Raw genomic sequence first — 25,556 nt, 5'->3', positions numbered from 1 at the left:
ATGATTCAATGCAGAAGTTGTTTGATATTTCATTTATTTACTGGTTTGTTCATTCAACAAATATTTATTGAGCATCTAATATGGGTCAGGTACTGTTCACAAATAAACAAACAAACAAATGTCTCTACCCTTTCATAGCTAACATTCTAGTGGGGAGAAACAGACAAAAATTTTAAAGTATAAATAAGTAGCATAGTATATTAAAAGATAATAGATACCATGGAAACATAGAGCACAGTAACAGGAAATGGCAATGGAGAGAAGGAATGAAATTTTAAATTTTCTTTTTTTTAACTAAGAATTATTACAAGTGAAGTTGAAGTCTTTGTTTAACTAAAAAAAATACATATATATATTGTTTTACATTAAGTTGCTTTCTCTGGGAACATTCTGTTTACCATGCCTAATTTTATTAATGTTTTGCCAAAGCCAGAGACAAATTTCCTTTTAAAGTAAATAAATAACAAATAATTAAAGTAAATAAAAATAAATACCACACAATTAAATATCTAAAGGAAAATATTATTAAATAACGGTAACAGTGCTGCATGGATATAGCCACAAAAAAAAAAAAAAAAAGGAAGAGTACTATTTGAATGGTTAAATTAGGGAATTGTTTAAATAGGGAACACTAAACACTTTTCCCTTCCTATTGCCTCTGTGTTGATAGGAGGAGAGAAAACTAGAATCACTCACCCCAACAAAATCAGCTCTTGGTGCTCAAGATAAAAGGCTTCCTCACAAGGCTGGTGGAGAGGATTCCATCACCTAAGCACGTCTGAGTTTCCACCACCTGCAGCTTTCATCTCTGCTTACTTTACATGACCATTTTTGTGGAGACAGCAGAAGATGAAATACAGAGAATACAAAAGCTAGACTATCACAACGCATTCCTTTATGCTACACAGCTACACTCACGTGCTGCTGACGTGCAAGTGTGTGTAGACTGACTGTCTAGGTTCTGGGGGAGGGAGGGGCCCCTAGCTGCACAGAGCAGGATGCAGGCTCTCCCCTGGAGAGGACCCGGAGGCAATGCCAAGTGTGGAGGATGAGTTGCAACCCTTTCCTCAACCACCTAATTGCCCTCAAATCAGTTTTGCTAGAATAAGGCCCTGACATTAAGTGTGAACCCAAGCAGGAAAATGTCCTCTCACATTTTAAAATTAATTACTTGAGAATGAGTAACAAAGAATCTTAGCTAGCACTTTGTGCTAGACATTGTGCTCATGCTCTACATGCATCATCCTATTTGATTCTCACGATGAGGTTCTACAATTATTTCCATTTCACAGATGAAGAAACATAGGTTCAGGAAAGTTAATTAACATGTCCCAAATCATATCTAAAGTCAGTCGAGCCCAGGCTGTCTGACTCTGAAATTTGTACTAATCCTATTTGAATCTGTAAATAACCCTATGGATTAAGAACAAGAGTATCTCCATTCCATGGAGGAGTAGCAGAAAATGTAATGGTTAGGAGAGCAAATGCTAGTGTTAGAAGCATCAGAGTTTTAATTCTGGCTCTGCCATGTATTAGCCATGTGGATTTGGGAAATTTATTTAACTCCTTTAAGGCTTACAACGTCCTTAATTGTCACATTTTAGAGAACTTTTAATCTCTTAGGGCCTCGCTGTTTTTGTCATCATCATCATTGTCACCATCATCTTCTTCTTCATCATCATCATCATCACAGCTATCATGTATTAAGTGTTTTCTCACCTTAATTTTTTCCCGTGTCTGAAATTGCCACTCTATTCCTTCAATCCCTTGGATCAAGAAGTGGCTACAATGTACTACCACCACTACTAATAATAGCAATAAGAGTAAACATTTATTATATGCTTACTACATGCGAAGTGCTTTTAGTGCATTATCTCATTCAATCTTTACAACTACTGCCTGAGATAAATACTAGTGTCATTTATAATGTATAGTTAGAAACAATTCATCTAGAACTCAGCACTGCTGATTTCACATCCTTTTTTTCCTACTCACCACCCAGACCACCAGCTAGCTTGGGACCTCCAAAAGGGCATCCTTGAAATATCATGGAATTTCCTGCAGGATATTGAACACTCCAGGAGTCTGACACTAAAAAGGTTTGAAACTATCCACCAACTGACAGCCGTGGTTGCTCAAGGAATTTCTGATTCCTCTGTTCCAACTTCCTTTTCCACAGGGGAGTGCCAAACAACTCCAGATCCTCTTCAGAGGGGGAGCTGGAAAAACAATGACTCACCTGAGAAGAACAAGCAGAGTAGTGCCAAGGAATCAAACAGACTCTTTTTTAATTGCAAAGTCCAGCCACCCATTTTCCTTGTTAACAACCTTGAGTGGCTTTGAGTAAAAGATGCTATAAAGAACAAACATATTTGGAGTGATAATAATCTCCTATTACATTATATAACTTTCTCCATATTTGTTATTTTTTCTGATTGCAAATTTAATACATTTTATTGGAAAACCATAGAAAATGAAAAAATAACTAAGCTGTTTTGTATGATTCAGTCTAGACTTCAATAAAATTGAAATATTCTCTTCCCATGGCTATACACCCTTACCCCATTTTTAAAGACCTGGAGTCCAGGGTAGGAGAGACCAAGAGCATCCCAGAGAGCAGCAGCGCAAATTCACTCCCCTCCAACCCCTGCAGCTCCTTTCACCCATCTCGCCTCCCTCTTAGTCTGGTGGCTTACCATTGGTCGTTGCCATGACAACCAGCAGCAGCCAGGGCTGGCAGCCTCTACCGCAGCAGGGGTGGGGCTTTGGAGGAGGGGGCAGGAGAGGAGGAGCCAGAGGAGGTATCTGCTGCAAGTTCCTGGCTGCTTCTGAGCTCACCCCATCCTCCGAGAGGGAGGAGGCCTTGTGGTGATGCTGCTGCTTCTGCCGCCTCGACTGCTGATACTCTAGTGAGACTGGAAGGGTGGTTCCTATTCGCACCGTCGCCAACCAGAGAGTGAAGGAAAAAAATCCCAGCAGCCGCTGCTGATGTTGGGTTCGGAGGCTGCATCCGACTCGGTCACAAGGAAAATGGATTCAGTTTGCATCTCTCCCTCCTTTCAACAGCTTCTCCGCGTCTCAGCATGGTAAGTAGCAGAGAGCGGGGTTATCTTCTTGGTTTAGCTGGCTATTAAATGACCTGTGTATACATTTGTGGCCTGCACTTGAACAATGACTCCCTCAGAGAAGGAGAGGAAGATGTGGAGACAGTGATGGGGATGGGAGAGAGGAAGGTTGCCAGGAAGAGAGAAGTAAGAAGGCATCTGCTTGTGTTAAAAAAAAAAAAAAAATGGTGTTGTGATTTTATCCTGAACTGGCTCAGAATGCAGACTGAGCCACTTGGTTCCTTTCCTTCCAAGCTTAGCAACAGAATCAGGGGGTGGAAAAAGAGCTGACAAGAAATGGATGTTATTGAAGGGAATCATTTAATTTGCGGCTCTCACATACAGGGTTGGGCCTTCCTCAAAAACACATTTGGTGCTTCCTAAGCTTTCCGGCCTAATTATAAGGTGATTTTGCTTATTTCCCTCATTGCTAAGAAAAGGTAGCCCCAGAATTTAGCATTTTATTTCATATTCCAATGTACTCTTGCTGAGAAACCATTTGCCAGATAGAGTTTCATTTTTAGTACATAGATTTGATTGTGAACATACAAATGGATACCCTATGGATATGCATATGATACATACACGTTACTTAGCATTTATGAAACATATTTATATGCAGAGTGTGCTTTGCAATCATTTTTATGGGTTACAAATGACCTTGCATGCTTGGAGGTAATTGCATATTTTTGAAACTGTGCTTCTGGTTTGTATTATTATTCATTGGCTTCATTTGGATTAATGCAAGATTTATTCTTGTTATTGTCCCTTAGTTTCATTGTGACCAATTAGGACAATCTGTATCATAGCACTGGATGTGAATTCATAGCCTGCCTCTTTTCTTTATTTTTAATTGGGTTTGTGGGGGGTGATTTGAGAGCCCTGAATTTACAATGATAGGAAAGGGAGGTGGCTTGTGGTATTATTTTGTGTCTAGCATCTTGCCAAATGAATGTTGAAACAAATCAGTTTTCTTGAAATTCTACCCCAAGCGTTTCATGTTTGTACCTGTGTCCCAGGAAGCACAGATGAGTTGGAAGGTGAAATGCATTCATTTTTTTAATAGTGCTGCTTATTCCTTCAGTATCCAGACACCATTTTACAGTTCCCTCAAATGTTGTGTTATGGGTCTACTTCTTTAGGTGGTTAAGTAGGAAAGTGGGACTGTTTTGAAAATCTAGGTGTTCCCAAGTACCTTAGCCATCTCCAAATTAACCTGCTTATACAATGAAATGAAACAAGAGAGTGAGCAAAGCTTAGGGTGAGAATGTGTGGCTTGCAGGCAAAATGGGGGGCTATTGTAGTTTACAAATGCTTAGTGTGATCTGCTTGACCTTTTATTATGTCACAGCTTTAAGGCAACTCAGGATACTAAGGACGCCTGAGATGAGTAGGGTACAGGGCTCCATTACCACCCAGGATAATAGAAATTTCATTGAATTAAAGCCAGAAAAATCCTTGCAGGTAAAACTGTGTTAGTAACATTACATTTATCATATGGACTATTTTTTATCCATCTCTCTCTTCTCTAACAATGTCATTGTCAGGGCAAACATTTTTTAAATGTAAAAAAAAACGTTTGTTCTAATCCTGCATTTTATTTTACACACTGCTCCCCTTCATTTACAATCTTTACATGTATTTGAATCAGGTTTATAGTTTAACTTCTCCGAGAATAAATGTCCGGTTTGGTTTATATATGGGAAGGCTCTTCAGTAACTTAATAGGAAGAATGGATTTAATGTGCTCATGGCATGTCATATATTATATAGATTCACAGCTCCATCAAGTCATGCTACCATAGGCCTTATTATCACAACTACATAAAGTAGAGCAGGGAAAGGGGTACTGGGCTTGTATGTCATAACAAAAATTTTATAACACTCTACATCCTGAATCGTTAATGATAACTTTTGACTGGCAAAAATTAAAATTTCAGTAAGCTTTAAAAAATTAAGACATGTTGTAGTTGCAGTTGCATTGTATTTCATGCACTGAAAACAGTTACCTTGGGCTTTGTTTTATTTCCTTTGTTTCGAGTTTTCATTGGGATGTGGTTTTATAGGTGAAGTTGGTACAGTTTGAGCAGAGGCAAATCACTCTGAGTCATGGACATAGAACTGACTCTCAGCAGTGAGTTTCAGCTGTGTGGTCAGACCCTGATGGAAATAAGGGTCTAGTTTTTGATCCTACAACTTGAGACGATTATATGACCTTTGCTGAGGGGTCACAGAAAAGTGAACTGTTTTTAAAGGACTACAAGTTGAACCCTCTAAGAAAGGATAAGGAAATTAGGATTATTTTATTGGGAGAAGTGAAACAAAGAGCTGGACATTGCTTACTGACATTTTTTGGAGCCTAAAATATGGTCACTGGGCTTCAACTTCATTAGAAAGAATGAAGATTAGAAATACACAATGTAAAACTTCCTGATAGGAAATTTGAACTGTCAACTGGATAACCAGATAAGGCAGTGCATCCTTCTTCAAAACCTCCAAAAGTATGCCATAGACATGCATTTATTTTGAACAGGCTAAATTCTTTCTCAAGAACTTTACTGGCTTTTTCTAGAGTAAATTGTCCATTTAAGAGTGTGCTTTAGTTGTTTAACATCAGGTACTGCTAGACCTGCAACAGTAAGACTCCATGTTGTAATGGGCTTCTAAATTACAGAATCTGAATATTTTTAAAGAAATCAATTGACCGTATGCTTGGAGAAACGTGTATGTTATCTTGTCAGGATGCAGGGACCTGAACATTGTCCTCTTCATAAGACTCCTTTCTCAGCAACTTTATGGAATGTGGTGCCTAACAGCCGTATTAACATTTTTCCCTTTGTATGGATAATTTTAAAAAATGAAACGGGGTTTAGTGGGGTCTAGATACAAAATATCAATAGTTCAAGAGCCATCAATTTGATGTCAGAAAAAACAAAATATATGGAAGATACATACATTTGATTATTTAAATGTGCTATTTAACAACAAGCAAATTAATTAATTACCTTTTTCTCAAATACTATCTTGAAAATGCCATTCTTATTGCAATATTAAACATTTTCACTGGCATTTAAACTTTTGTAAAACTTGTTTTAATTGGGATAAAACACATATTATCTAATTTCTCACTTTGTGATAGGATGTTCCTTATTTCTTCAGGTGACTTCAGAACATATTTCAGTCTTATATACATGCTTCAAGTCTCCATCAGGGGAACTTAGAAAATAGCTGGAGAGTCAAAACTGTTTTCTACATTTTTCATGGTTTCATAAAAAGATTAATGCTTTGTTTTCCATAGTTGGAACCAAAAAGAAAACAAAATTTATCTTGGAAGTTTTAACATAAATTACTCAATTGTTTTTTACTGAAATAAACTAGATGTATACTTGGGTGTTACTCTGAGAAGTCAGTTACAGTTCCCCCTGTTTGCACATCCCAAATGTTATTTTACCAAGTGAAAATGTGTTTTCAGACATGATGAATTAATCAGTTGAAAAACAACTATTTGTAGAGCTCTTATATGACTAGCACAATTCGCATATCTAGGAACGTAGAATTTCCTTGTGGGGGGTATATAAGCTATACACATGTGCAATAGTTAATGACGAAAACAATATAGTTGTAATTAGCACCATCATTACACCTTATCTTAATATAATCTTTTGTAGTTCTTAAAGTCATTTTACATTCTTTATTTGTCATCTTATATTCCCCAAAATTCTGTCATGCCAGTAAAGCTTGTGTCATCATAATTATTTTACATTAGTGGAAAGAGGCTCGGGAGATTAGACTTGTTCAAGTTTGGGTTTGGTAAATAGCCTAGTTGGGCCCTAATTCCAACTCACATGAGCTCAAATCTGCCGTATTAGAAAATTTAGCAAATTATCTTGCCGATTTGAATTTTAAAATATCAAATATAGTAAACTCTGCATTAAATGTAGTTCATTTTTATTTGGACATTTATTTGGATATGATTTGTTCTTTGATCATATTGGATTGCCACATAGATTAAATTCATTCTTCAGTTATCAGCCAAAAACAAGGTAGACACAAAAATTATTTTGGAGAAAATCTGGGATTCATGATATTTCATAAAAGCATGAAGCATTTGGGGAAAACTTGGAACTTTGTTGGACTGATCTGCACTTATTTTATACCTAAGTATTATTTTTATTTTTAATGACATAAAGTTGGGAGGTAGCACAGTTTTTTTTCCTGTGCTTAGGACCAAATTAATTTCTATAGGTCCTGGACCTTGAAGAAACTTAGCCCATACCTCCTACCTGTATGTCCTAAGCATCTCTCTACCTACATGTTCTTAAAAATTAAAATGATATTAACTCATAAATAAGTGTACATCAGTTTAACAACTTTCTGATATTTCCTGGACAAATACTTTTATACTTTTCTGAAGTATCAAAAATCAAATACTTTTCTCCAAAATATTGTAGTTTTTTGATGTCTCCCTTTCTTTGCTAACACTGTAGGCACGTACTTTGTCCAACTGTTTGGTAATTCAGCACTGGCCAAAGAGTAAATCATGCCATCTGAACTATCATTTCACATTTGTGAAGTATCCTTTATAATTAATTAGCTTGCAGTACAAGTGACATCTGTCATATTAAAGGCATTCTGCTTTAAATCAATATTCACCAATACAATTAAATTTTCTTTTAAAGGCTCTCTTATTTTACATTTGAAACATATATCCAAATTGTTGGAAAAGAAAGGATAAAGCAGAAATGTATAAGAAAATCCCCCATAAGCCTACCAAGAAATAATTACTGTTAGTACTTTGAAATATTTCCTTCTAGATTTTTTTCTATCTGCCAGTATAAACACACTCAGATACACCATTTCATAAATGGGACCATACTCTAAGCATTGTTTTATAGTTTTTTTATTTTATATAAGGTGGCCATCTTTCCATGTCAATGAAATATGTCTCTAGTAAATTTTTAATCTCTGTGTGCATTTTTCTTGATGACTCAAGATATTTTCCCCCACTTTGGGGTCTTCACATTTTGCTTTTAAATACAGGCAGCTCCTGCTTGATTTTCAGTAGCTGCGAGTCAAGCATGATTTTCAGGAAATAGGAGATCTGTTATTCTGACCTGCCACTGCATCTCACAGTGGATATTAAATTAACCTCGGTCATCTCTTGTCTGCTGATAATGAATGAGTTTTAAGCTCAAGTCAGTGAAATCCCTGTTTGAATTGCTAGGAATTTCACCAGGCGCATGCATGAGCGGCAATTAAAAAAACAAAAACAAATCTCTTCCAGATTCATGTTATTCTTCCTCAGTATAGCAGTGGCATCCTGTAGTCTTAACCTCAGTGACCAACTTAAATTCTTCATAAAAACATTTAAACAACATACCTTAGCTGTCACATGACTTCTCAGACTAAACTAAGATATATTTTTGGCATCTGTATGTTTCTTAAACTGGTATATAGTTTTTAAATGAAAGCCCAGTCATCTGACTCTTCCCTTTTTAAAATATGAATGGTTGGATTCTTCTTATACTTTAAGTTTGAGCTTTAAATATAACTCCTTGAAGAGGTTTCCTTAAGTATATCTCCACTATTACTCTTCGTACCCTCTGTTTCCTTTGTAGCATTTATCAAAGTTGTAATTATAGAGCTATTTATTTGCTCACTTGATCTTCCCTGCCCTTCACTAGATTGTAAACTCTGTGAGGGCAGAAAATGAAACTGTCAATTAATAACGAAAGCCTTGGCACGACATATGTGCTCAATAAACAGTGGTTGACTGAACGAATAAATGGGTGCTCCCCTGAAGGACCTCTGTTTTCTAGCAGGTCTTCAGACTGTGACTCTCATTCTTGTACTTTGGCTGTGAAAACAAAATGATTGTATTCATATATGTGATATTCTCAGGATTTTAGGATGTTCATAAAGGAAAGCCAAATTCTTAAATGACAAATCACAATATTTAAAAAAATCCATCGTTAAAAATTGTTCACTACATACTATGACATAAATAAGAAAGGCTGTGAATATTTCTGTGGCTTCATTTATTCCCTTTCAAAACTGAATTGCAAGTCAGAAATAATGAGACAAGGGAATACCTTTGGATTCACTATAACTTATTAAAATAAATTAGTAATTTAATTATTATTAGCATCAAATTATATGATACACACTCAAAGCTATTTTGCTATTCTAGAAATCCACTTTACTAAATTCTCTAATCATAAATAAATCATTCCTTCATATCTATATCCAAAAATGAGGCTGAAACAGTAATGGAGACAATAACCTTACTCAGAAGATGAATTGAGGAAAAATCTTGCTTTCATGGAAGTTTTGAAATCAAATATAAGAAGAGTGACCTGGAGGAGAAGGGGTATGCTTGGCAAATACAAAGAAATATCTTGAAATCATTGGGAACAGCCATCTCTATAGGTGCCTGACCTGCTGATACATTGAAATTTAAGTAAGAGGAAAAAGTCTTTGTTCCCTGTCTTTGTTTGGCATCTAAATCAAGATCACTCACTGCACTGCTTGAAATTCTAGAGTCAACTGCAGTTAAAATATAGATGGAAAACCAAATCTGGCTAAGTTTAGCTGACACTGTCTGGTCAGAAAACAATTCATTGGTATTATTTTCAAGAAGGAAATTTTGCTGAGGTCATTATGACTCTAAAAAAGCCTTGTGAGCATGTGCTTCAGAAAAGAGGGTGATATTGTCAACCTGCCTTCTGATCCAAACTGGAAATGTTTCCTTGGAAAATGCTACCCAGTATAACCACGATGAAAATGTAAACCAAGCAAGTGTTTCTCACCCACATGCCTTATCTGGCTCTTTCTTGTGCAGCATTTCTTGGAGAGAGGTACCTTCCAAAAATGAATGGCTTCTCTAGTCCTTACTGACCCATATTTAAGGCCTGTAAACTCTTCATAGGTCAGATATACCTAATTTGAACATATTTTCCAAAACAAAAAATGTTTTTTTTAGATGCAATTATACTGATGAAAAGAGCTAGACAGAATATTTTAAATGAGTCCCAGTCTGTAAAGTCTAGGATATTGTGTCATTCTACCAGCAAGCTATTAAAAGAATAGCAAGACAATAATTTTATATATAACAATAACCAATTTATATTAAAAATAAACACACTGAATTCACATGAATTCTCAAGATGGTAATTCTGCTAATTGGCACTGAGGAGACAGAGAAAGGGACTTAAGTGTTTTGAAGATAGTATAGATCCCAAACTTGCCTTCTTACGAATTTCCTAGATAATTCAGATTGTGAAAATAGGAACTCTGGAATTACTGGAGTTTCTCCGTTGTCTGCTCTGCTAGGGTTACCTAGACCCCAGGAAGGAATTCCTCCTACTCCACAGGCTTAGTCTTTGTCTCCTGCATCTCTTAAGTAGGAATTTAAGTGGTTGCTAATTAACCATAAAGGGGAATTTGTATTTCAGAGAATATATGATTCTTTGTTGTAGTAAGGAGAACATTTGAATTATGACTTAGTTTTATTTTAAAAGCACTTCATTTAATAAAAGTGCCTACAAAGTTTAGAATTTATAGTATTTTGAGCTAGATGCCTGAAACATTAGCAATCATTAAAAATAAACCCTAGCTTTTAAAAACCGAATTAACAAGGACCCCCTTACTCCTAGTTAATTTTACATAGAAGGAGCATTTTAGCCATCTCGCTCTCTTCTTAGCTAGATTGTCCACATTCCAGGCTCCACAGGGTTCAGTGTCACCCTCTGAAACAGAGAGGAAAATATCAGCCTGCAACAAGGGAAATTGATTCTTCTACCACTGTAGACCTTCAGGTTTTTTTCCTCTATAGATTGAAAAGAGCCCAGTCTCTAAATGCATGCTTAAACATGCCCAGTTCACATGAATGCTCTCATCTGGACAGGTTTAGCTACACACATTGTCCAATCTCTTTTAAGTGTGGTGCATTATTTTATATTTTTCTCTTTTCACTCTATTTACAGTTTTTGAAATCAAACCTAAATGGCTTAGCCAAGACCCCTGGAAGGTAGTAAAGAGACAAGATTAATATTTCTAGCCAGTCCCTGGCTATTTGCTTTCTGCACTTTCACTAACATTTGTAGGGCTTGAAAACATTAACTGTCTAAATTTATTTTGTATAATCTTCTTGCTTTGAAACATCTTGCTTTGATCTTTGGCTGTATAGTCAACTGTAATCTAAGCGGAATTGATCTGTTCTCAGTTCACGTGGTGCCACTGCTAACCACATTCTTGATGTCCTCAAATGCTGTTTTTCTAACGAAAGGATCTTTATGACAGAGAGTAGCTGATGAAATAGTAGAAAAGTATTTTGTTCAGGAGACATTTTGCAAAGAAGCACTCTCTCTTGGGTCAATCTGAAATTTTTTTTCAGACTTGATGCTGACTCTATTCTTTAGAAGAATTGAGGACATCCGTAGTATCGAGTTTCCTTTATAATTCAAGTAAACCAATTTATTCCAGGAACAAATGAGACAGCCTTGACCCTCTTAATAACAGGAATATCTGACATGGTCTGAATATAACAAGAATAAAAAGAAAACTTACTTTTACAACTTACTTTTCAAAGTTATCCAGAAAAAGAGCTAAATTCTTTGAGTACCTCTTATGTATTTCTTATACTGTTTTCACCCATGTCCATTTTTTCAGTCCTCACAAACAGAGGCATTGTTCTTCCCACTTTGCAAGAGGAAAATGAAGTTGAGTAAGTTAAATTCTTAGCCAAAGCCATTCAGTTAGTGAGTTTGGAGCAAAGACTGAAGTAAGAGCTATCTGATTTTATAGCACAGTGGTTAAAACCTGAAGCTTTGTGGACTGGACCCAGCTCAGGGAAGTGTTTATAAACATATGTCAAGTGTTTGTAAGCAAAAATATATGCTTCCAGCACAATATTTTAAAAAACACTCTTTTGTCCAAAATTTTATAATTTTGACATTTCAAAAAATATCTCAGTATCTCCCTCCTCTTAGAAAATAAGAAAATCTGGCATCGCTAGGTCCACATCTCTTCATGGTAGACACATCTGGAGTTGAGTGATAGGTATTCCTCTGGGTGGGTATTGTGTTCTTCAGCATGTGCCACATCAACACCCCAAGCCCCTTCCCCACCAGTGGATTCATGTTAACTCTTTGGCTCTTGAGACAGTTGGAATTCTGACTGCTGTTTAGCCCATTTTCATTCCACTATACCATGTTATTTCCCAGCTAAGCATGGTTTTTGTTCTTTAGAGAAACACTCAGGTTTCATTAATATGGAAGCTGAAATGAATTTAACCCAGCAGATGAGCATTTGATAAAAATTAACTATCTGTATGAAATTTAATGCTGTTGATCTGATTTGGGGGCAATCACAATTACATTTCAACCAATTTGTAGCTTCAGGTGTTTCCTCTATGCACCGTCAATTATTTGTTTTATTTCTTTCATAATTAGTAAGCAAAGGCATTTTTCACAGGAATTAATGTGTTCAATACTTTATTTTACAAGTTACAAAGGACTTTTGATACTTTAAATTTCACAAGCATATAGGTAGAGAAGATATTATATATTATGTTATATTGTATTATATTACATTATGTTAATTTATGTTATATCATTTATAATCAACCTCAGGTTAAAGTTCAGATTGTCTACCTGTATCCAGCATCACCTAATCACTAAATGAAAAGTATACAACTCAAATTGAGGTTTCTTTACTTCAGAATTTATTTGTTCTATGAGATGTGGCCCCACACAACCGAATGATCCATCAGTAACCTGAATCAGAGCCAGAGAATTATGACATGATCTGACCTTCACTCTAAATCCTAACTCAGGTGCTAAGGGAATTTAGGTCCCTTGGTTATCCTCACCAAGTCCTTCCTTTCACATATGATTGGTGGATGTGTATCTGTATATGGACACAACTAAATAAACCAAGAACCTTTGATGGGGTTTGTGGAGGGTGGGGGGATGAATAAATAGTTCCTACATGTGTATCATTACCATCATCACTAATACCACAAAAGCCTAATTGAAGTTCCTCAAAATAGAAAGCATTCATAGACTTCCAATTGTTATCCCTGGTCCCTGTCCAAAAGGAACTTCTGTTTTTACAAGGAGAAAGGGCCAAATTTAAATAGAATATTAACACATGTAACACTTAGATGGAATACTTCAATAGCACCACTGTTTTCAGCAGAAGTCTTTGTTTTTGTGATGTGACCACGATGGCTTCTAGCTAATTGGCCTCAACTATTAACATGTGTGTTGACATGGATGGTTTTGAATCAGTATTCAATCCTATCTTTCTTCTCTAAAGATAGATGTTTCATTTGATGAGCCAAATATAATAATCTTTACATTAATAAATAGAGATTATGAGGCACATTAATCTACTTTTTGGACCAAATTCAGGTTAAAAAAACCTCTTTGAAATTTCTTTCAAAACACACTTGACATTAATGTTAATTGTTGTTGCATTGTTGGTTTATGTTTGTTTCAGTACCCTTCCTAGATGCCAAGCATTGCCCTAAAGTTGTTACATACATGCACCAACACGCTTTGAAGAAGGTCATAGCATCTCTATTTTATGTATAGCTCAACTAAGGTTTATTACCATACAACAATTTAATACTTACTGAAGATTATCTAACTGATAACAGATGGAACTAGATTCTGAACTCAAGTCTGCCTGACTCCAAAGTCATCTTAAGTAATGAGCTAAACCACTTCCCTCTTGTAGTGAAAACTTGATTGTGCTCCCCAAAATTAAATAAAGAGAAACGCAAATATATTTTTAATGTTATTATTATTATTAAATATTAATGAAGACCCAATTCTTGCTAAGTAAAGGATAGAAACACTGTTAAAATTGACATTCAAGAACAAAGTCCACATAACCATAGTTTCGCCAGTGAAGAAAGCAAATAAGGGGCTGAATAAATCCCAGTCCTAAAATAAACCATTTGGAGATTTTGTGTTTTAATAACTCTTAGGAGATCATTTGTGAGTTACATATATTTGTACAATGTAATCTGGGATTCTCTTTTTAAAATAAACATTTAAATAGGTATTAAATATATTTTAATAAAAGAAAATTACCTAGTTTTCCTTCCTACTTTTTTAAAGCAATAAAACCCCCAGAAAACATTTTGTGCTGTGTTTTCCACAATTCTGTAAGCTATGAATATTTTCTTTTTTCTAAAGAGATTCAGAGAGCAGTTTTACAGGAATTTCATTTCTGGAAAAAAATCCTCAATTGCAAAATAGACTGAGCAGCACAAATTCCAAACTTGATGCTATGAAGAGCACAGTTTCTGTGCTCTTATAGTTTCCATGGTTCTAAATTCATGCAACTTTAAGATTCTTTTGTTTCAATTTTTTGCTTATAGTGAATAGCAGGAGTTTTGACAAGAGTAGGTTTGGGTGAGAAAAGATTGAAACCTTGATTTGCCTTTCCATGTATATATGATAAATTGTGACCTATGCCAACCTTAGAATGTAATGAAGCTTTCTAAGCAGTATGTTGTAGAAAAAGGTTCAGTGACTTAGGAAAATATGTAAGATACGTCTTTTAAGTTAGAAAAAAAGAGGTCAAAAATCAAAAGGTGGAATTTAGTCCCAATTTTGTGAAAATGGAAAAAGTTACATGAATATATATATATATATTAAGTATAAATCAAAATATTAACAGCAATTAATTCTGGGTGGTAACTTTAAGAGAAATTTCTTCATTGATTTTTTTTATGATTTTCAAATTTACTAAAATAAAATTTATGTATTTAGCAAATGTGAATATTTTTGAAAGAACGATTTGGTCATCAAAATTTCTAAGTCATCCACAAATCCAAATAGCTTAACTATCTGCGTGACTCGGTAGGGCTTCTGGAAGATGGAAGTTTTGCTCTCTCTGGATCAGAGGTTCCAAATTGGTTTCCATAGATAACCACAGTGTCCCTGGTAAGCCATAGAGAGAAGAGAAAGGCTGGGAGGATAGGGTCCAGGCTCTCTAAGCGCGCGTGCACACACACACACACACACACACACACACACACACACACAGATACCCACTGGATGTCCTCCTAAAGTTTTGAGAAAAAAGATCCTTTCACAAAATGATTTGAAAACCCAATGATATATCTGATGTAATTGACATTCTATGTGCCAAAATATTAATTTCTTTAAAAACTAAATTTTTTAATTTTCACTTGGATATTCATCATCTTACTTTCATCAGCCTCTAGTGGTTTTAGTTCACAGTGTTTGTTAGAATCAGACAAAACTCCAAGCTTAACATCGTGTGATTCAGTCATAATTCATTTCCATGGAAGACCTCAAACAAGGATTAAATGATGAGAGAGAAAAATGCACAAAAATTCTTCAAAATTCTCACCTTTTTCCCTTTAAGAAGTAGGTGCACTTAATCTCCATCATGAAGGACCTGTTTACACTTTTCCTGCCCTCTCTGTAGTTTAGATGAAGTGAAATCTTTCTATTCTTGAGCCTAATAATAATGATGATGTTGTAATGATGATGATGCTAATGGAAGTTCATGCTTTGAGGGTGGGGTCTGGAGTTGCACAGCCCCAGGGAGCACTGTGAATAACACTTCCCAGAGTTGTGCAGGGGAGCAGTACTGAATAAGTACCTGCTGCGTGCCCTGTGAAGTTCTGAACACTTTATAAGCATAACACCTTGGTCATAGGTACTGTTGTACCCCCTTCTTACAACTTTAGTTGAGGAAACTAAGACAGAAATGTTCAACCAGCTAACAAATGATTTACTGAATGTTTCCTAAGTACTTGTCTTTATATTACTAGGTATATGGGATAAAGATCAGGGCCTTATTCTCAAAAGGCTTATAAGTAGTAAAGGAAACAGGTCTATAAACAAGAGTTAACAGTAAAACCTGGCAAACATTGTAATGGTATGGCTTTCCCATTCAGCTACCAAAGACATAGACTCAAAAAAACGCCACAAAAAACAAAGAATACCTTAACATTTGCAATCAAGATATAGAGTCTTATTTTAGCTGAATTGTATTTGATCTTTACTGAAGAAATAAAAACAGGATGTGAACAACTTTTTAGTGACTATTTCCTGTTGATTTATGTTACACATTGTAATACTGTACATTAGGTCGTATATTTTAACACTATCTGACCAAACCCATCTAATTGATGAGTTGTAAGATAATTCAAATATCTTATTTCTTAGGTGAATTACTAACCAAAGTTAGATTTTTCTCTTCATAACATCACCTGGTGAACCTGTTCAATTAGAAACTAGGGATACATTTAAACATTTTGAATTAGATCTTTAATATAGTCTTCAAACCAAATGCAAATTAGTATTCTTCGAATTTGTGGCCCTGATTTTAATGCAAAGGAAAATGATGTTTAAAAATAATTCTGACACCTACGATGTGTTCTTCTAAGGTGTATGTGTGGAGGAGTAGAGAGTGGGGAGCATACAAAGATGAGTAAGACTCAATCCCAAAGGTATAGTAAGCAGTAAGCATTTAGGCGCTAAAATTATGCCAAGAGACACAGAGACCTTTATCAGAACATAAGAACATCTGCAAATTGGGTATCACACATGTGAAAATCTATACAAGAAAACTGAGAAACATCCATCAAGGCTCATAAATGAAGAAATAGAGTAAATTCATGATGATTAAAGATTGAGTTTCCTCACCTGAAAGTGGGGGAGGGGCATTGTAACCTGCCTGGCCTTAGAGTTATAAAGGAATGTTATAGTGATATGGAATCCAACCCTTTTTCAGAGAATAATGCAGACTGTGAATTTTTAATATAAAGCAAAACAGAAGAACATAAACATTAATCACTTAGCAGCATGAATAGTTTGCTGTGCTCTGAATTTTAGTATACTTGAAGTTTTATCACTTGGGATGTATTAGAAAACAGAGTGTAAGACTGGAGTAAGGAATGGCTGTTAAATCCTGTCGAGGAAATTATGAATGGCTTCCTACAGTTTTTTTTTTCCCTTTGAACCTTTCTTGGCATGTGAATGTAATGAGGCCACATGCACAGCAAGTATTGGAAAACGTGTTAGATACATTGATTCCAGTTACAGTCAAGGGACTCTTTCATGATTATTTTTTCTGTATTTAGTACATAAAAAGGTAACCCAGAAAGTGAGGGAAAACGTAAGTCCAGAGGGGGAAAGGTAACTGAGTATTTAATGAGAGTATTGATTCTGATCCACCTGCCTTCATTTTGGTGTTTTTCCTTTTTGAGCTGTGATTATCAGTACTCCACCCTCTATATTAAATAATCTATAAACCCTCTCTCTCTGTGTAGTCAAATGCCACTGAAGCAGAAACCTGTAAAAGCCTAGCAAATTTTTTAAACTCTTTATTTCCTTTTAAGTAAAAGGAAAGTCTTGGGCTAGTTTTCTACAAGAAGGACCCTTCCAGCTGTAAATATGTTTTTGACTCTGTGACTGTCCATCACATTTTCCATCAGTCCTGTGTCCTAATAAATGCTTCCCAAGGTAATAAAGCAATATTAGCTTTTTGTCATTTTTCTCTTTCACTGTGTATAAGTGTGTGTGTGTGTGTGTGTGTGTGTGTGTGTGTGTGTGTGTGTGTGTATGTCTGTGTGTGTCGTTCAGTTTGGCAAAAAGTTCACTAAATCTAAGCCATACATCTAAAAAGGCATAGAATGTGGTATACTGCAGGGCTAATTATTCAGTCCAATAAATGAAAGTATTGACTTTACTTTTTCTTGACTTCAGCCCAGATCCTGTGTCCTCCATAAGTGCTTACGTTCAAGCACAAGGTGAATGATTGATGGACAGAGGTATTATTAAGAGGTTTCCTAGTTTATTTAAGGGGCTGTATTAGATTATATTCAAAGACTGTTTCCACTCAACATTATGAACATGTGGAAGTAGACCCCCAAGCAGGAGCATTCTCTGTCCTACAAAATATTTGCTCTTGTGCATTCAGGAAGTCACTTTCTAGATTTCCCATTGGGGAAGCCAGCTTGCCATATGTGTGATATTTTAATCCAAGTATGAATATAGCTGTGCTTGACAGAAAAACATCCAAGGAAAGGATACAGGATTGTCCTTTTCATTCTCTCCCATTTCTCAGGAAAGGTTTTACTGTTGTATATCAGGTCAGTGGAGTTTCTTGTAGAATCAGAGCATCCCTTCACTAGACAAGTATTCTTCCCACAGTTTTTGTCTTGATCCTGGCTGTAATTTTTTTTAAGGGTGAGCCTGTGTGACACAGTGTGAAAGCACAAAACTGGGATACAGAAGTCCTGGGTTTAATCTTTGTTCAGCCACCAACCAGCTGTATGACACGAGCAGGTGTCCTATCCATTCTTTTATTTTATTTTTTTAACATCTTTATTGGAGTATAGTTGCTTTACAACGTTGTGTTACTTTCTGCTGTATAACAAAGTGAATCAGCTATACGTATACATATATCCCCATATCTCCTCCCTCTTGCGTCTCCCTCCCACCCTCCCTATCCCACCCCTCTAGGTGGTCACAAAGCATGGAGCTGATCTCCCTGTGTTTTGCAGCTGCTTCCCACTAGCTATCTATTTTACATTTGGTAGTGTATATATGTCAATGTCACTCTCTCACTTCGTCCCAGCTTGCCCTTCCCCCTCCCCATGTCCTCAAGTCCATTCTCTATGTCTGTGTCTTTATTCCTGGCTTGCCCCTAGGTTCTTCAGAACGATTTCGTTTTTTAGATTCCATATATATGTGTTGGCATATGGTATTTGTTTTTCTCTTTCTGACTTACTTCCCTCTGTATAACAGACTCTAAGTCCATCCACCTCACTACAAATAACTCAATTTCATTTCTTTTTATGGCTGAGTAATATTCCATTGTGTATATATGCCACATCTTCTTTATCCATTCATCTGTCGATGGACACTTAGGTTGCTTCCATGTTCTGGCTATTGTAAATAGTGCAGCAATGAACATTGTGGTACATGACTCTTTTTGAATTATGGTTTTCTCAGGGTATATGCCCAGTAGTGGGATTGCTGGGTCATATGGTAGTTCTATTTGTAGTTTTTTAAGGGACCTCCATATTGTTCTCCATAGTGGCTGTATCAATTTACATTCCCACCAACAGTGCAAAGGGTTCTCTTTTCTCCACACCCTCTCCAGCATTAATTGTTTGTAGATTTCTTGATGATGGCCATTCTAACCAGTGTGAGGTGATACTTCATTGTGGTTTTGATTTGCATTTCTCTAATGATTAGTGATGTTGAGCATCTTTTCATGTGTTTGTTAGAAATCTGTATATCTTCTTTGGAGAAATGTCTATTTAGGTCTTCTGCCCGTTTTTGGATTGGGTTGTTTGTTTTTTTTGATATTGAGTTGCATGAGCTGCTTGTATGTTTTGGAGATTAATCCTTTGTCCATTATTTCATTTGCAACTATTTTCTCCCATTCTGAGGGTTGTCTTTTCATCTTGTTTATGGTTTCCTCTGCTGTGCAAAAGCTTTTAAGTTTAATTAGGTCCCATTTGTTTATTTTTGTTTTTATTTCCATTTCTCGAGGAGGTGTGTCGAAAAGGATCTTGCTGTGATTTATGTCATAGAATATTCTGCCTATATTTTCCTCTAAGAGTTTTATAGTGTCTGGCCTTACATTTAGGTCTTTAATCCATTTTGAGTTTATTTTGGGGTATGGTGTTAGGGAGTGTTCTAATTTCATTCTTTTACATGTAGCTGTCCAGTTTTCCCAGCACCACTTACTGAAGATGCTGTCTTTTCTCCATTGTATATTCTTGCCTCCTTTATCAAAGACAAGGTGACCATATGTGTGTGGGTTTACCTCTGGGTTTTCTATCCTGTTCCATTGATCTATATTTCTGTTTTTGTGCCAATACCATACTGTCCTGATTACCATAGCTCTGTAGTATAGTCTGAAGTCAGGGAGCCTGATTCCTCCAACTCTGTTTTTCTTTCTCAAAATTGCTTTGGCTCTTCGGGATCTTTTGTGTTTCCATAAAACTTGTAAATTTTTTTGTTCTAGTTCTGTGAAAAATGCCGTGGGTGGTTTGATAGGGATTGCATTGAATCTGTAGATTGCATTGGGTAGTATAGTCATTTTCACAATGTTGATTCTTCCAATCCAAAACATGGTGTATCTCTCCATCTGTTTGTATCGTCTTTGATTTCTTTCATCAGTATCTTATAGTTTTCTGCATACAGGTGTTTTGTTTCCTTAGGTAGGTTTAGTGCTAGGTATTTTATTCTTTTTGTTGCAATGGTAAATGGGAGTGTTTCCTTAATTCTCTTTCTGATCTTTCGTTGTTAGTGTATAGGAATGCAAGAGATTTCTGTGCATTAATTTTATATCCTACTACTTTACCAAATTCATTGATTAGCTCTAGGAGTTTTCTGGTAGCATCTTTAGGATTCTCTATGCATTGTATCATGTCATCTGCAAACAGTGACAGTTTTACTTCTTCTTTTCCGATTTGGATTCTTTTTACTTCTTTTTCTTCCCTGATTGCTGTGCCTGAAACTTCCAAAACTATGTTGAATAATAGTGGTGTGAGTGGACAACCTTTTCTTGTTCCTGATCTTAGAGAAATTGGTTTTAGTTTTTCACCACTGAGAGCAACGTTGGCTGTGGGTTTGTCATATATGGCCTTTACTATGTTGAGGTAAGTTCCCTCTATGCCTACTCTCTGGAGGGTTTTTATTATAAATGGGTGTTGAATTTTGTTGAAATTTTTTTCTGCAAATATTGAGATTATCATATGGTTTTTATCCTTCAGTTTGTTAATATGGTGTATCACATTGATTGATTTGTGTATATTGAAATATCCTTGCATTCCTGGGGTCAACCCCAGTTGATCATGATGTATAATCCTTTTAATGTGCTGTTGGATTCTGTTTGCTAGTATTTTGTTGAGAATTTTTGCATCTATGTTCATCAGTGATATTGGCCTGTAGTTTTCTTTCTTTATGACATCTTTGTCTGGTTTTGGTATCAGGGTGATGGTGGCCTTGTAGAATGCGTTTGGGAGTGTTCCTCCCTCTGCTATATTTTGGAAGAGTTTGAGAAGCATAAGTGTTAGCTCTTCTCTAAATGTTTGATAGAATTGTCCTGTGAAGCCATCTGTTCCTGGGCTTTTGTTTGTTGGAAGATTTTAAATCACAGTTTCAATTTCATTACTTCTGATTTGCCTGTTCATATTTTCTGTTTCTTCCTGGTTCAGTCTTGGACGGTTGTAGTTTTTAAGAATTTGTTCATTTCTTCCAGGTTGTCCACTTTATTGGCATATAGTTGCTTGTAGTAGTCTCTCATGATCCTTTGTATTTCTGCAGTGTCAGTTTTTACTTCTCTTTTTTCATTTCTAATTCTGTTGATCTGAGTCTTCTCCCTTTTTTTCCTTGATGAGTCTGGCTAATGGTTTATGAATTTTGTTTATCTTCTCAAAGAATCAGCTTTTAGTTTTGTTGATCTTTGCTATTGTTTCCTTCATTTCTTTTTCATTTATTTCTGATCTGATCTTTATTATTTCTTTCCTTCTGCTAACTTTGGGGGTTTTTTGTTCTTCTTTCTCTAACTACTTTAGGTGTAGGTTAGGTTGTTTATTTGAGATGTTTCTTGTTTCTTGAGGTAGGATTGTATTGCTATAAACTTCCCTCTTAGAACTGCTTTTGCTGCATCCCATAGGTTTTGGGTCATCGTGTTTTCATTGCCATTCGTTTCTAGGTATCTTTTTATTTCCTCTTTGATTTCTTCAGTGATCTTTTGGTTATTTAGTAGTGTATTGTTTAGCCTCCATGTGTTTGTATTTTTTAGTTTTTTTTCTTGTAATTGATATCTATTCTCATAGTGTTGTGGTCAGAAAAGACACTTGATATGATTTCAATTTTCATAAGTTTACTGAGGCTTGATTTGTGACCCAACATACGATCTATCCTGGAGAATATTCCATGAGCACTTGAGAAGAAAGTGTATTCTGTTGTTTTTGGATGGAATGTCCCATAAATATCAATTAAGTCCACCTGGTCTAACATGTCATTTAAAGCTTGTGTTTCCTTATTTATTTTCTTTTTGGATGATCTGTCCATTGGTGAAAGTGGGTGTTAAAGTCCCCTACTATGATTGTGTTACTGTCGATTTCCCCTTTTACGGCTGTTAGCATTTGCCTTATGTATCGAGGTGCTCCTGTGTTGGGTGCATAAATATTTACAATTGTTATATCTTCTTCGTGGATTGATCCCTTGAACATTATGTAGTGTCCTTCTTTGTCTCTTGTAATAGTCTTTATTTTAAAGTCTATTTTGTCTGATATGTGTATTGCTACTCCAGCTTTCTTTTGATTTCCATTTGTATGGAATGTCTTTGTCCATCCCCTCACTTTCAGTCTGTATGTGTCCCTACGTGTGAAGTGGGTCTCCTGTAGACAGCATATATACATGTCTTGTTTTGGTATCCATTCAGTGAACCTGTGTCTTTTCGTTGGGGCATTTAGTCCATTTACATTTAAGGTAATTATTGATATGTATGTTCCTATTACCATTTTCTTAATTGTTTTGGGTTTGTTATTGTAGGTCTTTTCCTTCTCTTGTGTTTCCTGCCTAGAGAAGTTCCTTTAGCATTTGTTGTAAAGCTGGTTTGGTGGTGCTGAATTCTCTTAGCTTTTGCTTGTCTATAAAGCTTTTAATTTCTCCGTCAAATCTGAATGAGATCCTTGCTGGGTAGAGTAATCTTCGTTGTAGGTTTTTTCCGTTTCATCAGTTTAAGTATGTCCTGCGACTCCCTTCTGGCTTGCAGAGTTTCTGCTGAAAGATCAGCTGCTAACCTTTGGGGATTCCCCTGTATGTTATTTGTTGTTTTTCCCTTGCTGTTTTTAATATTTTTTCTTTGTATTTAATTTTTGATAGTTTGATTAATATGTGTCTTGGCGTGCTTCTCCTTGGACTTATCCTGTATGGGACTCTCTGTGCTTCCTGGACTTGATTAACTATTTGCTTTCCCATGTTAGGGAAGTTTTCGACTACAATTTCTTCAAATATTTTCTCAGTCCCTTTCTTTTTCTCTTCTTCTTCTGGGACCCCTATAATTTGAATGTTGGTGCATTTAATGTTGTGCCAGAGGTCTCTGAGCCTGTCCTCAGTTCTTTTCATTCTTTTTTCTTTATTCTGCTCTATGGCAGTTATTTCCTCTATTTTATCTTCCAGGTCACTTATGTGTTCTGCTGCCTCAGTTATTCTACTATTGATTCCTTCTAGAGTATTTTTAATTTCATTTATTGTGTTATTCGTCATTGTTTCTTTGCTCTGCAGTTCTTCTAGGTCCTTGTTAAACATTTCTTGTAGTTTCTCCATTCTATTTCTGAGATTTTGGATCGTCTTTACTGTCATTACTCTGAATTCTTTTTCAGGTTAGACTGCCTATTTCCTCTTCTTTTGTTTGGTCTGGTGGGTTTTTACCTTGCTCCTTCATCTGCTGCATAGCTCTCTTGTTTTTTCATTTTGTTTAACTTACTGTGTTTGGGGTCACCTTTTCACAGGCTGCAGGTTCGTAGTTCCTGTTATATTTGGTGTCTGCCCCCAGTGGGTGAGGTTGGTTCAGTGGCTCATATAGGGGACTGGTGCCTGTGTTCTGGTGGATGGGGCTGGATCTTGTCCTTCTGGTGGGCAGGGCCACGTCCGGTGGTGTGTTTTGGCGTGTCTGTGAACTTAGTATAACTTTAGGCAGCCTCTCTGCTAATGGATGGGGTTGTGTTCCTGTCTTGCTTGTTGTTTGGCATGGGGCATCCAGCTCTGTAGCTTGCTTGCCATTGGGTGGAGCTGGGTCTTAGTGTTGAGATGGAGATCTCTGGGGGAGCTGTCACTGCTTGATATTACATGGGGCCAGGAGGTTTCTGGTGGTCTAGTGTCCTGGACTCGGCTCTCCCACCTCAGAGGCTCAGGTCTGACACCCGGCCAGAGCACCAAGATCCTGCCAGCCACACAGCTCAGAATAAAATGAAGGAAAAAATAAAAATGAACAGATACAACCCCAAACCAAATGGTAATAGCAATACTAAACAAAGAAACATCACACAAAGGAACATACACACACACACACACACACACACACACACACACACACACTTATAAAATAAAAAAAGAAACAAACAGCTAAAAAAGCAAAAGAAAGCGAACAGAGAACCCTAGGACAGATGGTAAAAGGAAACATAAACAGACAAGATCACACAAAGAAACATACACATACACTCACAAAAAGAGAAAAAAGGAAAACAACATTAAAAGAAAATAAAAAAATTAAAAAACAAAATAAAAATAATAAAATTTTTGGGCTTCCCTGGTGGCGCAGTGGTTGAGAGTCCGCCTGCCAAATCAGGGGATACAGGTTTGTGCCCTGGTCCGGGAAGATCCCACATGCCGCGGAGCGGCTAGGCCCGTGAGCCATGGCCGCTGAGCCTGCGCGTCCGGAGCCTGTGCTCTGCAACAGGAGAGGCCACAACAGTGAGAGTCCCATGTACCGCAAAAAATAAATAAATAAATAAATAAAATTTTTAAAAATAATTTTTTAAAAAAGGAAGAGAACAACCAAACCAATAAACAAATTCACCAATGGTAACAAGCACTAAATCTAAACTAAGATAAATGTAAAACCACAATCCAATAAGATGCAGAAAGCAACCCCCAGTCTACATTTGCTCCCAAAGTCCATCACCTCAATTTTGGGAACATTTATTATCTGATCAGGTATTCTTCAAATGCAGAGATTTTCAAGTTGATTGTGGGGATTTAATCTGCTGTTCCTGAGGCCGCATGGAGAAATTTCCCTTTCTCTTCTTTGTTTACACAGCTCCTGGGGTTCAGCTTTGGTTTCGGCCCCGCCCCTGCATGTAGGCTGCCCTCAGGCATCTGTTCCCCTCCCAGACAGGAGCAGGTTAAAGCAGCAGCTGATTAGGGCTCTCTTACTCACTCAGGTTGGGGAGAGGGAGGGGTATGGTAGTCATAATTGACATGTGGGGCGAGCCTGTGGTGGCAGAGACCAGAGTGACATTGCAGCAGCCTGAGGCACACCGTGTGTTTTCCTGGCGTAATTTGTCCCTGGATCACGAGACCCTGACAGTGGCGTACTGCACAGGCTCCCAGCGTGGTGTGGGTAGTGACCTGTGCTTGCACACAGGATTCTTGGTGGTAGCGGTGGCATCGTTAGCAGTTCATGCCCGTCTCTGGGGTCCAGGCTGATAGCCATGGCTCGTGCCTGTCTCTGGAGCTCACTTAGGTGGTGCTCTGCCTTCTGTGGGCACATGGAGTGGGAATCCCCTCTCCTCACGCACCCCAAAACAATGGTCTCTTGCCTCTTTGGCAGCTCCAGACTTTTTCCCGGACTCCCTCCTGGCTAGCTGTGGCTCACTAGCCCCCTTCAGGCTGTTTTCATGCAGCCAACCCCAGTCCTCTCCCTGGGA

General features: G+C 36.8%; 1 protein-coding gene across 4 annotated transcripts in view; it reads left to right on the top strand.

Moving 5' to 3' along the window:
- Window positions 1–2,786: 2,786 nt before the first annotated feature.
- JAKMIP2 (janus kinase and microtubule interacting protein 2) overlaps window positions 2,787–25,556 on the top strand; it is a 172,873-nt gene continuing 150,103 nt past the window's right edge. For all 4 annotated transcript variants that reach the window (XM_067732177.1, XM_067732180.1, XM_067732179.1 and 1 more), the window contains exon 1: window positions 2,787–3,086. The gene's annotated coding sequence lies outside the window, so the exon portion shown is untranslated. The remainder of the gene's footprint in view (window positions 3,087–25,556) is intronic.

Source organism: Pseudorca crassidens, chromosome 3, assembly GCF_039906515.1.
Source record: "Pseudorca crassidens isolate mPseCra1 chromosome 3, mPseCra1.hap1, whole genome shotgun sequence".
NCBI classification, from domain to species: domain Eukaryota; kingdom Metazoa; phylum Chordata; class Mammalia; order Artiodactyla; family Delphinidae; genus Pseudorca; species Pseudorca crassidens.
The sequence above is the reverse complement of the archived record's forward strand: the minus strand, read 5'-3'. Positions and strand labels throughout refer to the sequence as shown.